The following is a 12,424-nucleotide window of genomic DNA, read 5'->3' as shown; positions in this document are numbered from 1 at the left end:
GTAGCTCTTAATACTCTCTTTCTGTTTCCAGGAGATATAATTGAAGAATTGTACACGTACCCGGCTACTTTCAACACCCTTTCCTGCACTGATATTTTTCCATCCATTTTTTTTTTTTTTTTTTTTTTTTTGCTGGAAATTCCGTCAATACCCGCCAGCCTTTAAGAGACATCATGCAGCCAGACATCTCGGCTTGCGGCCACACCGTCCTGAACGCGCCCGATCTTGTCAGATCTTGGAAGCTAAACGGGGCAGGACCTGGTCAGTACTTAAATGTGAGACCTCCTGGAAATACCAGGTGCTGCCAGCTTTTTACGTCTCCTGGGGAACTTCATCGTAGCTCTTAATACTCTCTTTCTGTCTGGAGAAGATATAATTGAAGAATTGTACACGTACCCGGCTACTTTCAACACCCTTTGCTGCACTGGTATTTTTCCCTCTATTTTTCTTTTTTTTTTTCGCTGGCAGTTCCGTCAATACCCGCCAGCCTTTAAGAGACATCATGCAGCCAGGCCTCTTGGCTTGCGGTCACACCGTCCTGAACGCGCCTGATCTCGTCAGATCTCGGAAGGTAAAAGGGGCACGGCCTGGTCAGTACTTGGATGGGTGACCTCCTGGAAATACCTGGTGCTGCAAGCTTTTTTGTCTCCTGGGTAACTTCATCGTAGCTCTTAGTACTCTCTTTCTGTCTGGAGGAGATATAATTGAAGAATTGTACACGTACCCGGCTACTTTCAACACCCTTTGCTGCACTGGTATATTTCCCTCCATTATTCTTTTTTTTTTTTGCTGGCAGTTCCGTCAATACCCGCCAGCCTTTAAGAGACATCATGCAGCCAGGCATCTCGGCATGCGGCCACACCATCCTGAACGCGCCCGATCTCGTCAGATCTCGGAAGCTAAACGGGGCAGGACCTGGTCAGTACATGAATGTGAGACCTCCTGGAAATACCTCGTGCTGCAAGCTTTTACGTCTCCTGGGTAACTTTATCGTAGCTCTTAATACTCTCTATCTGTCTGGAGGAGACATAATTGAAGTATTGTACACGTACCCAGCTACTGTCAACATCCTTTCTTGCACTGATATTTTTCCATCCATTTTTCTTTTTTTTTTTTTTTTTTGTGCTGGAAGTTCCGTCAATACCCGCCAACCTTTAAGAGACATCATGCAGCCAGGCCTCTCGGCTTGTGGCCACACCGTCCTGAACGCGCCCGATCTCGTAAGATCTCGGAAGCTAAACGGGGCAGGACCTGGTCAGTACTAGGATGGGAGACCTCCTGGAAATACCTGGTGCAGCAAGCTTTTACGTCTCCTGGGTAACTTTATCGTAGCTCTTAATTCTCTCTTTCTGTCTGGAGGAGATATAATTGAAGAATTGTACACGTACCCGGCTACTTTCAACACCCTTTGCTGCACTGATATTTTTCCCTCCCTTTTTCTATTTTTTTTTTTTTTTTTTTTGCTGGAAGTTCCGTCAATACTTGCCAGCCTTTAAGAGACATCATGCAGCCAGTCCTCTTGGCTTGCGGCCACACCGTCCTGAACGCGCCTGATCTCATCATATCTCGGAAGCTAAACGGGGCAGGGTCTGGTCAGTACTTGGTTGGGTGACCTCCTGGAAATACCAGGTGCTGCAAGCTTTTTACGTCTCCTGGGTAACTTCATCGTAGCTCTTAATACTCTCTTTCAGTCTGGAGGAGATATTATTGAAGAATTGTACACGTACCCGGCTACTTTCAACAGCCTTTGCTGCACTGATATTTTTCCCTCCATTTTTCTTTTTTTTTTTTGCTGGAAGTTCGTCAATATCCGCCAACCTTTAAGAGACATCATGCAGCCAGGCCTCTCGGCTTGTGGCCACACCGTCCTGAATGCGCCCGATCTCGTAAGATCTCGGAAGCTAAACGGGGTAGGGCCTGGTCAGTACTTGGATGGCTGACCTCCTAGAAATACCAGGTGCTGCAAGCTTTTTACGTCTCCTGGGTAACTTCATCGTAGCTCTTAATACTCTCTTTCTGTCTGGAGGAGACATAATTGAAGTATTGTACACGTACCCAGCTACTGTCAACACCCTTTGCTGCACTGATATTTTTCCATCCATTTTTCTTTTTTTTTTTTTTTTTTTTTTTTTGCTGGAAGTTCCGTCAATACCCGCCAACCTTTAAGAGACATCATGCAGCCAGGCCTCTCGGCTTGTGGCCACACCGTCCTGAATGCGCCCGATCTCGTAAGATCTCGCAAGCTAAACGGGGCAGGGCCTGGTCAGTACTTGGATGGCTGACCTCCTAGAAATACCAGGTGCTGCAAGCTTTTTACGTCTCCTGGGTAACTTCATCGTAGCTCTTAATACTCTTTATCTGTCTGGAGGAGATATAATTGAAGTATTGTACACTTTGTCTTAGGGACAGTCTGGCTAGCAGTGACTGAGTGGTTGACAGACGACAAGCAACGGAATGTACGTGCTCTGTGATGTCATAGCAGTCAGCTGAGAGAGGCTCGTGATGTCATCGCTGAGCTGTCTGTCTGTCTGTCTGTCTCTCTCTCTCTCTCTCTCTCTCTCTCTCTCTCTCTCTCTCTCTTCCTCTCAATTCAATTCATTTGTATTGTCAAAGCAATTGGACATACATACATATATATATATATATATATATATATATACATACATACATACATCCATACATGCTAGAAAGTCATTACTATGTTATCTTAAAGGCTAACTAAGCAGAACATATATCATTATAGAACAGAGTTCATAGGTCAACACATGGTTTTAGGGAACAGGCACGTAGGTCATACCGTTTGACAATGTCTCCAAGGTTCTCATCGTAAATAACAAACAGAAATCAAACTATCTTCTGGGCTGACCTTCTAGCTTGACCGTATCTTTCTTAAGTATACAAGAGAGAAAAACAGGTGTAAGAAAATAATTTCTAATTTTCCTTCTACACATATATACATACATACATACATATGTAGCGTTATGTTGGGTGTATTTGGATAAGAGCATTTGGGCTCTGAGCTGAAGCACTGATCTAAAGAAGACCTCTCCCCCCCCAAAGTTATCAGATTTCCTTAGCTCATCAGCTTGGAACTGGTTTGCATCAAAGTGACAGTTTTGGGGAGGATGGCACCGAGAAGAGGCCAAATAGTTTGGAATTCTGCTATGAGATGTCTGGAGAAAGGGGCCTGTAGGTGATAAAAACTCTTTGAAGTGGATGAGAGCCGAAATCCCGACATAGAGCTACGAACCCAGGCCAACCGGCATTTCCAAAAGATGGCATGGATTGACATCAGTCATAAATAAAGCCTCCCTCCAATAGGACACTGGGGGCTGAAACCGAAATCCAATCTCAAGAACTCAGGGACCAATCACCTACTGATCTGACAGACTATAAGGAACAGCGGACAGTCTTTCTCTCTCTCTCTCTCTCACCTGAACCAGAAACTCGCTGCCACAGCTCAACCTGTAGCTCTGTTGCCAGAACCGGAATCAGAAACCAACCAAGTCTTTGCCGGCAACAGAAGAGTTAAACTATGAGAAGGAGATTGAGCGAAGAATTATTTTAAAGGACTTTATTAAATAAATAACTTCACAGACCCACCTGATCAGTGGAGTTTTACAGCTGGACAATTGACTAAGTCGACTGAATACGAAAGTGTCAGTCACTTAAATAGCTATTTGAGTCTTAAGAAACTTGACCCTTGGAACAAACAGGGCCCTGCTTTCCTCAAAGACTTCGTCTTCAAGTAACTACGGTGGAACCATGCTTACAAAGAAGATTTTGTGCACAACCTTGGAGCCTTCAAACCAATGGAAAATCTGTCTGGAAAAGACTCTACATTCGCGAAACCCCAACTTCCAGGTGCATCGACTGAGTGGAAGTTCTTGGACAAAGCCGAACCGGACTGCCTTTGTTCCAAACCACACGGACCTCGTGCCGTGTGCTGTTATCTGAGCCCGAAGCCAGAGAGGCCTCTCTGCGATGAAGTTCACATAACTTTAACAGTTTGGAGTTTGTGATTCATGACATTTGAGAAATCAATTAGAAATGTTAATCTGTGATTCATAACTCTAGAATGTGTAATATCATTTAGTTTTCTTAAATATAAATGTGAGTTGCATTAAACTGTTTTGTTGATAATTTTAGAAATAAAATCTGTCAACGCCGAGAAATATCTTCTCATTCCTGTTTAACTGTTTAGTCTGAAATTGACACAAGTTAATAGACATTAGATTATTGGTGGCCCTGCCTATCCTTAATCATTGAATAATAATCAGTTAAGGGAAATTGTGGTAACAAATAGGATCTTTCTCGGCACCTAAACGTAAATGAGACTGATATATATATAACGAGAAGTTACCTGACATAAATACTAACCTGCGTAGTTATTTAATGTCTGACTAATAATACTAACGAGAGACTCACCTTCGTCTTACTAACCGGTATTGTAGTCAATGTGTTTATAACCTTTTTTGTTTAACGATTTGTTAAACGGAATGTACGTGCTCTGTGATGTCATAGCAGTAAGCTGAGAGAGGCTCGTCATGTCATCGCTGAGCTGGCTGGCTGGCTCTCTGTGTGTGTGTGTGTGTGTGTGTGTGTGTCTCTCTGTCTGTCTGTCTGTCTGTCTCTCTCTCTCTCTCTTACTCTCTCTCTCTCCCTCTCAATTCAATTCATTTGTATTGTCAAAGCAATTGGACATGCATACATACATACATACATATATATGGAAAATAAACAATATGTGTACATCTCTTTCTGCATTAGTGGTGCCCTCACAGATGTGCAAGTTACATGACAGACAGACAGACAGACACACACACACTTTCACACACAGACAGACAGACACAGACACACACAGAAACACACACACATACTTTGACAGACAGACAGACAGACACACGCATATTATGGGTCTTTGTTGGGTAGTGAAATGGGTAGCATCAGTCGCAGTGTGGGTAATGTCAGGGAGCCAATCATAGTCCCCGTTATTTGCATATCGTGGCGCAAAGCATTCTGGGAAAAGCAACTAAACACGTTTAGTCATGTATTTGTCCATAGTTTACACATGAGATGAAAGAGACAGTATGACGTATTGAGCACCTGGGATTCCTCATGTGTATGTGAGGGGCAGAGGAACCGGATCCCAAGTGTGCGTCCCAGGTGCTATAGGTTTCAAAGCATGCAGGGGAATAGGCACCCCACCCTGACACGTAAAGAAGACTGGATAGGGAGATATAAATAGCAATGGGGAGACTCTTGTACTTGGTGTGGCTCTATCCATATAGTGGGGCCAGCAGGTGCAGCAATAGAAGCTCAGCCTGGGGAGACTGGATTTAGCATTTCCTCTCCATTTTGATAACTATCCATAATCATTTCTGCAAAATACTTCTATGATACCTATGTATGTTTTTTACTTGTACTATATTATACTATCAAGTATCAGTGTACACATACAATGTGACCTGTTACATTAATACAGAGGCCACGGAAGGCCAGATCACTAATAGCCACTGTCCCCTGATATTACACTTTTTTACAATCACTTTGGCACTCATTTCAGAACCTTGATGTCATTTTTCAAAACTCTAGACACTAAACTCACACCCGATGATCAAAATGCACATTTTTCAAAACTCTAACACTTTTTTACAATTGCTTGGATACAATACACATCAACCTCAGATCATTTGTTCATTGAACTAAAATGACACAACTTACATCAAAGTATTACCATTTCAAAATGCAATTCACACATTACATCTGAGATCACTGTCTATTCACTGTCTATTCATTTCATTACAAAGATCTAACTATCGATACAGCTGCTCAAAATGATAAGTGACTGTTGCATTACTCTTAATGCATAATTTTATGGAAACTGACAAACAATATTCCATGTTTCGATCATGAAAGTTTCAGGATAATGAGATCCATTGACATCAATAAACGAGGAGCATGAACCAGTTGGACTACATTATCTATGGATGTAATATTTCATCATCATTCATCATCATGTAGCACTTTTCCATACCATGTTTGCAGTGTGGAAGGAAAGTTAGAAATTCTTTCTCTAATACCTGTTTTTCTCTCTTGTATACTTAAGAAAGATAAGGTCAAGCTAGAAGGTCAGGCCAGAAGGTAGTTTGATTTCTGTTTGTTATTTACGATGAGAATCTTGGAGACAATGTCAAACAGTATGATTGAAGTGCCTGCTCCCTAATCCATGTGTTGATCTATGAACTCTGTCCTATAATGATATAAATTCTGCTTAGCTAACTTTTAAGATAACATAGTAATGACTTTCTGATTATAACCAGCTCTTTGATTTTTGTGTATAAAAGCTCTGACTGTTAAAATGAAGGCAGAGCGACTTTGGGATCTACTTGAGTCACTGTTTCTCTCCACGCTGCGTGTATTAAAGGCATTGCAACTAACGCTCCAACCTGGTTGAAGATGATTGTTCTTCCACATCAGATTTGACATTACTGTATGTATGCAGGCCCTTGTAATTGCTTTTCCAATACTGCCAACTGGTTATTGATGATTGATTTCACATTGTGGTACGAGTATCGAGTGAAATGAGTGCTATCCACCCCAGCAACACAGTGATAACATGGAGCCGGCAAGTCATCCAGGTCACAATAGAGGTCAAGCAGTGGGAGGAGGAAGACGTGGTGGTCAAAGGAATGGAAGGGGACATGCACCCCTTCTGAGAGGTGGTCGTGGGCCTCGTCATAGAGGAGGGCTTAGGCCTCACCAGAGAGGCAGCCATGGGCCTCATTTGAGAGGTGTTGGGGGAACGTGGTAGAGGACAAGGCCACGGACCAGACAGCGGCAGCAACAGCAAATAGTGTCCAGTGAAATCCGAGAAATAGTTGTAGAGCATGTTGTAAATCATGGCATGACCATGACTGAGGCAGCTACAATGATTCAATCAAACCTCAGAATCAACTCAGGATCAACTGTGGCCTCAATCATCAGAAATTTCCGTACTGAGAAGCGGCAAGTCTTCAGCATGCACTAAACATTAGGCTACTCTCAATTGTCAAATGACTGTATACTGCATACCAATGTGTAGCACAGAGTATAGTGTGCCTTTTGAAAGAAATGCAGACAGAGTGAAGCAGCTGATGACTGAGTATGTTCAGGTATGTTCAGTTTCAAGATGCCTCTTGTGAAAAATGGTTGTGAGAACCTGAACCTGAACACAGGGCTGATGGAAATTCAGAAGTACAGTAATCAATCCTTTGTTTTACACTAAGCCAGGTGAGGAACACTGCAGTTGACATTTTACTGTAGTTTTGTTCTTTTTTGTAGCTAATTATTGTTGCATGGCTTCAAAGAAACCTATGGTGTGATTTGATTGTATTGCATCAATACATTTCAGATTTTGTTCAATGATTCCACTGTGTCTGTAGTATTCTCTCTACTAGTCCTTTTACAGTGATGTATTTATGTGTAGTACCATAATGAAACATGTATCACATATTTTGTACTACAATATTTAATGATTGTACGAACAACTACACAGTGAAACTATCGGTATCTTCTGTGTGGGTGATCTAAATAAATGTTACTATGGTATTTCATGATAAATGAATTATTTGAACCAACAAGTCTGCAAGTGCAAGGTTTCTTTAAAGATATGAATGCACAATGCAATGTTTTGAACATTGGACAGCCTGTGTTACAAGTGATGACCGTTTTGAGTTTTGTGTCTAGAGTTTTGAAAAATGACATCAAGGTTCTGAAATTAGTGACAAAGTGATTGTAAAAAACTGTATATTCATCCTATTTAATGTGCTCTTTTAAAATGTACTTTTCTTTTTTATGTTGCCATTTCTGTTCTACCAATGTTTCAGTTGTTAGCCAAAGATTGACAGAGTACATCTCATACACACAGGCCAGACAGCAAGGATTTCTTTTTGAAATTCAATTACAAATGCTGCATGAACTCATCAATACGATTAGAGCTCCTGAAATCAATATAACTAACTCACTCTACAGCATCTCATTAGCAGTGAAAAGAAACCAAGAAAGTTGGGACAGTCGACTGTTTACCACTATGTAACATCACCTTTTCTTTTAATAACACTTATTAAGCACTTGGGCACTGAAGACACCACTTGGTTAAGTTTAGCAAGTGGGATTTCCCCCCATTCATCCATTATGCATTTCCTCAGCTGCGCAACTGCACAGGGCCTTCGTTGTCTTAATTTGCACTTCATAGTGCGCCACACATTCTCAATTCGGAGACAGGTCAGGACTGCAGGCAGGCCATGCTAGCACCCGCACTCTCTGCCTACGCAACCATGCGCTTGTAATCTGGGCAGAATGTGGTTTGGCGTTATCCTGCTGAAAAATGCAGGGATGTCCCTGGAAAAGACGATGTCTGGATGGCAGCATATGTTGCTCCAAAATGTGTACATCTCTTTCTGCAAAAATGGTGCCCTCACAGATGTGCGAGTTACATGACAGACAGACACTCATACACACTGTCACACCCACACACACACACACACTTTCACAGACAGACACACGCACACACACTCACTTTCACACAGAGACAGACACACAAACACAGAGACAGACACACACACACTCACTTTCACACAGAGACACACAAACACATACACTTTCACACAGACACACACACACATACATACATACATACATACATACATATATAAGGAAAAGAAACAATACATTTAAAAATCACAAAAAGATGTAATAAAGTACAGAAAATCTAAATGTAATAAAATGTGATCTTTAATACACACAAATATGTATGGCTGGTCGGATGCGTCTTGGACTCGGGTTCCTCTTCATTACGTATAATGCTTTTGCCTTTTGCTATAGCTTTCCGTGGAGGGGATCGTGGGTGAGTTTGTACCATTCTTGGGAGGCTCTGCCTTGTTGGGGCGGAGCTGTGATCCAGGTGAACAGCAGATCGGACATAGGTGGGCATGTGGGCGGAGGAGGAAGGCCGGTCAAGCAAATAAGCTTGCTAAGGTACGCAGCAGCAGCAAGCAGCCCCACCATCCAGTCAGCCAGCCAGTCTGGCTGGCAGTGACTGAGTGGTTGACAGACGGCAAGCAACGGAATGTACGTGCTCTGTGATGTCATAGGAGTCACCTGAGAGAGATGTTTGTGATGTCATCGCTGAGCTGGCTGGCTCTGTGTGTCTTGCTGGCTGTGTGTGTGTGTGTGAGAGAGAGAGAGACTTTTTGACTTTTATCAGACTTCATTGCCTGTTTGCAACACGCAATAATTCATACAAAAGAAAATAAATAAATAAATAAAAAATAGTGTTCCCCTTTGTTTGTCTCCCCCCAACACGCATTAACTCCGCCACTGATCTGTACACTTTTAAAGAAAGCAACCCAATACACACAACAAAACAACCATCAAATACTAAACCCTATAAATGAATTACATAATAAAAACCAACTCCCCATCATACAATTCACAAAGGGCATCATTAATACACCAGACCTGTTCAAAACTCTCCAAATCATTCATCAGCCTGTAATAGTTAAACTCTAGTCTGACTCTGCACTTGACCAGCATGGCAAACACTCTCACTGCATCCTCACTGCCCTCCCCACACACTCTGTTCTTCCTAGTCTTATAGACGGCCATTTTAGCCTGGCCCAGCAAGAAGTTTACCAGCTGGTCCACATGTTTGGTCTTTCTGGTGTATCGCGCCCCTAAAATAAAAACCTTTGTGTTAAAAATCAGGTTAAGATCAGTAAAAAGACGAGTTAAAAGACTAAAAATGGGTGACAACCGAGAGCAAGTGCTGAAACAGTGAAACACGGTCTCTCTCTGAGCACAGAATGGGCAGGCGTCGGACACAGCAGGGTTAAGAACAGTAATAAAAGAATTGACAGCAATAATGGTGTGTAACACCCTCCACTGCAGATTGCCAGCTCTCTTATTGAGGGGGGCTTGTACAGGCTTCTCCAGGCGGGCGCAGTGTCTTCCCCCAGCCCCAGCCTGTAAAGTAATTTTAGGAATCACAAAGAAACAGTTGAAAGTGCTAAATAAGTATTTTGATGCACCATATTAATTTAGGAAATTTACATGTTGTTTTTCATCAGCTTCTGTATCTGATGGCTCCACATCACTGGCTGGATTGACAGCAACGACACTCTAAAAAAAGAAGTGTTAAGTTTGAGCATTCAGGACTTGTTTTGAAGATCCTGAATATCACTGGTCCACAATTTATCTGTGAAACTATGGGTTAATCTCCATATACAAAATACTTTTCACACACACTTTAAATTTACAACTAAATTTACATGTTGATGTCTTTCGTCAGCTTCTGTATTTGATGGCTCAATATAACTGGTTGCATTAACAGCAACGGCACACTACAAGAAAATAACATTATATTTAAACATTCAGGACTGGTTTAGCATCACCTCGAATATCCCTAGCCCTTGAGGTCGATTGTTATTGTGGTCTTCAAGACCAGTGCTTCTCAACCTTAGTCCTGGAGGAGGCCCACTGTCTGCTGATTTTCATTACAACAACATTGTAGGTTATATCAGTGACTGTGGTCCTAAAGTACCCCTATGCCTGCTGTTTTTTTTCCAGTTGAGCTCTTAATTACCTAATTGGCTTAACTGAAGCCATTTAACCCTTTTCCCAGGTCTTTGGTTGTTGATGAGTTACAAAGAGCTGGATTGTGGCCCGCCATGACTGGAAGTGAAGAACACTCACTCTAGGCCTTTAACTTAATGTTCATATGTAGGGGCCTATCCATCTGATTTGTTTTTGCACATTTATTAACAGAAAAATTGATGGTACGTGAAATCATCTGAGCTGAAAAATATAATGTTCCACCAATAATAAAATAAATGTATTAATTAAAATTATAGAGATAATAGAATGTTCACAGATTATTAGTTCAGAAAATAAAATATTTTTTTATATCTTAAATAGAATTAACACTCAAATCAGTTGTAGGGTAAACAAGGTCTATTTTTTGGATTGATTTTATAATTATACATGTATGGCTGCATGAAGCTTACCTGAGAATCTGATATTTTAGTAACTTTGTTGCTTCTTGTTGGGTAGTCCACGTTTGCCGCCGTTCTTTTTCTGTAAATGTAAATCAAAAGGCAATAATTACATACTGTAATTAAAATACAAAAAGTATAAACATTGTATTATTATTTTTGTATCCTGTTTCTCCATCTCGATGCTGTTCTTTTTGGAATTGCATATCTAGGTTTACTTAAATACTGTTTATAAGATTGTAAACTCATCATCCAAATTTCTTCATTTGCCAAACTTTATGTAGTGCGCTTGCAGTTTCAGAAGAAGAAAAAAAACTGTAACAGATGGGATATGTAGTACTTTATACTCGAGTGGTCTATGCGATTACACCCTGTTGGTGTTATTAAGAACGCCAAGTACCAGAATGCAGAGCGGGACTGTTTTTTGTGCCGTGACTTGTCGGGGGAAAAACGCGCAGAAAAAACGGACGAGAAGGTGAAGGTAGTATGGCGGTGATGCACGCGTTGGTGAAGTGGGAAAGCGGGGTCGACAAAGACTCTTACAGCGTGATTCCCACTGCTTGCTTTCGCAATTTTGATTTATTCAGCATTGCTGATGATGACGAAGAGACGACTCGAAACTTCAGAGCAGAGTGGAGAGACATGAACAAACCTCCAAAAGGTGGATGGCCTGTCCATGAAGCGCAGATCATTATGACTGGTAACAATGTTTATTTAAAAAAAAAAAAACATTAAAGTCTTTACATGCTATATGATATATACAATCACAGTATATTTGAAATGAATGTTTAAGTTATTAATGTGTTGTACGTCTAACATACTCTTATAACATGGTAGGTGGTGGTGAGGGCGCTAAAAACTCGTCATACTTGACTGGCATTTGTAAGAACGATTTATTGTGTGTTGTGCTTTACAATAAAATCCCCCAAATCACAAAATAAATTAAACCAGATATAATTTAACTTCAGTTTTGATTCAGTGTTGGCTGTTCATCTTAATTTGTATGGTCAAAGCACAGTATTTTTATGACAAATAAATATAATCCCCAAATATCTGTGGACATAATGCAGGGTTTTATTTATTTTATTTTTATTTTAGGAAAAGAAGGCGAACTAAGAAGAAAACTTAATGACCTAACAAAAATGCCCTGTCCTAAAATGAAGAGAGTACCTAAACCAAACAAAAAACTTCAAATTTCAGATGATAGTGACCTTGATGAACCACAGTTACCGGTGAGATAATTACTGCAAATATTAAATAAATGTATTGCAGGATTGTTTTTTTTTAATCATATTCATATATATATATATATTTTAATTTTAAACTCTTTTCCTCTCTGAATACAGCACAAAATAAGAAAGAAAACCGATGGAGCTTCAAGAATTAGATCC

General features: G+C 40.8%; 2 non-coding genes and 6 pseudogenes across 2 annotated transcripts; all 8 read left to right on the top strand.

The window, feature by feature from the left end:
* The first annotated feature begins 191 nt into the window (after nucleotides 1–191).
* On the top strand, nucleotides 192–310 carry LOC136761854 (uncharacterized; annotated as a pseudogene).
* A 210-nt stretch (nucleotides 311–520) lies between these two features.
* On the top strand, nucleotides 521–639 carry LOC136761436 (uncharacterized; annotated as a pseudogene).
* A 209-nt stretch (nucleotides 640–848) lies between these two features.
* Nucleotides 849–967, top strand: LOC136761876 (uncharacterized; annotated as a pseudogene).
* Nucleotides 968–1,184: 217 nt separating this feature from the next.
* On the top strand, nucleotides 1,185–1,303 carry LOC136760776 (uncharacterized; annotated as a pseudogene).
* Nucleotides 1,304–1,522: 219 nt separating this feature from the next.
* LOC136761126 (uncharacterized) lies at nucleotides 1,523–1,641 on the top strand (annotated as a pseudogene).
* Nucleotides 1,642–1,850: 209 nt separating this feature from the next.
* Nucleotides 1,851–1,969, top strand: LOC136762686 (5S ribosomal RNA). Its single transcript, XR_010820878.1, has one exon. It is a non-coding gene; the product is annotated as a 5S ribosomal RNA (ribosomal RNA).
* A 223-nt stretch (nucleotides 1,970–2,192) lies between these two features.
* Nucleotides 2,193–2,311, top strand: LOC136761266 (uncharacterized; annotated as a pseudogene).
* Nucleotides 2,312–8,815: 6,504 nt separating this feature from the next.
* Nucleotides 8,816–8,930, top strand: LOC136762326 (U5 spliceosomal RNA). Its single transcript, XR_010820529.1, has one exon. It is a non-coding gene; the product is annotated as a U5 spliceosomal RNA (small nuclear RNA).
* The last annotated feature ends 3,494 nt before the right edge of the window (nucleotides 8,931–12,424 follow it).

This window comes from Amia ocellicauda, chromosome 10 (genome assembly GCF_036373705.1).
Source record: "Amia ocellicauda isolate fAmiCal2 chromosome 10, fAmiCal2.hap1, whole genome shotgun sequence".
Taxonomy (NCBI): Eukaryota; Metazoa; Chordata; class Actinopteri; order Amiiformes; family Amiidae; genus Amia; species Amia ocellicauda.
Note: the sequence above shows the minus strand (reverse complement) of the source record. Positions and strands in the feature narration are given on the sequence as shown.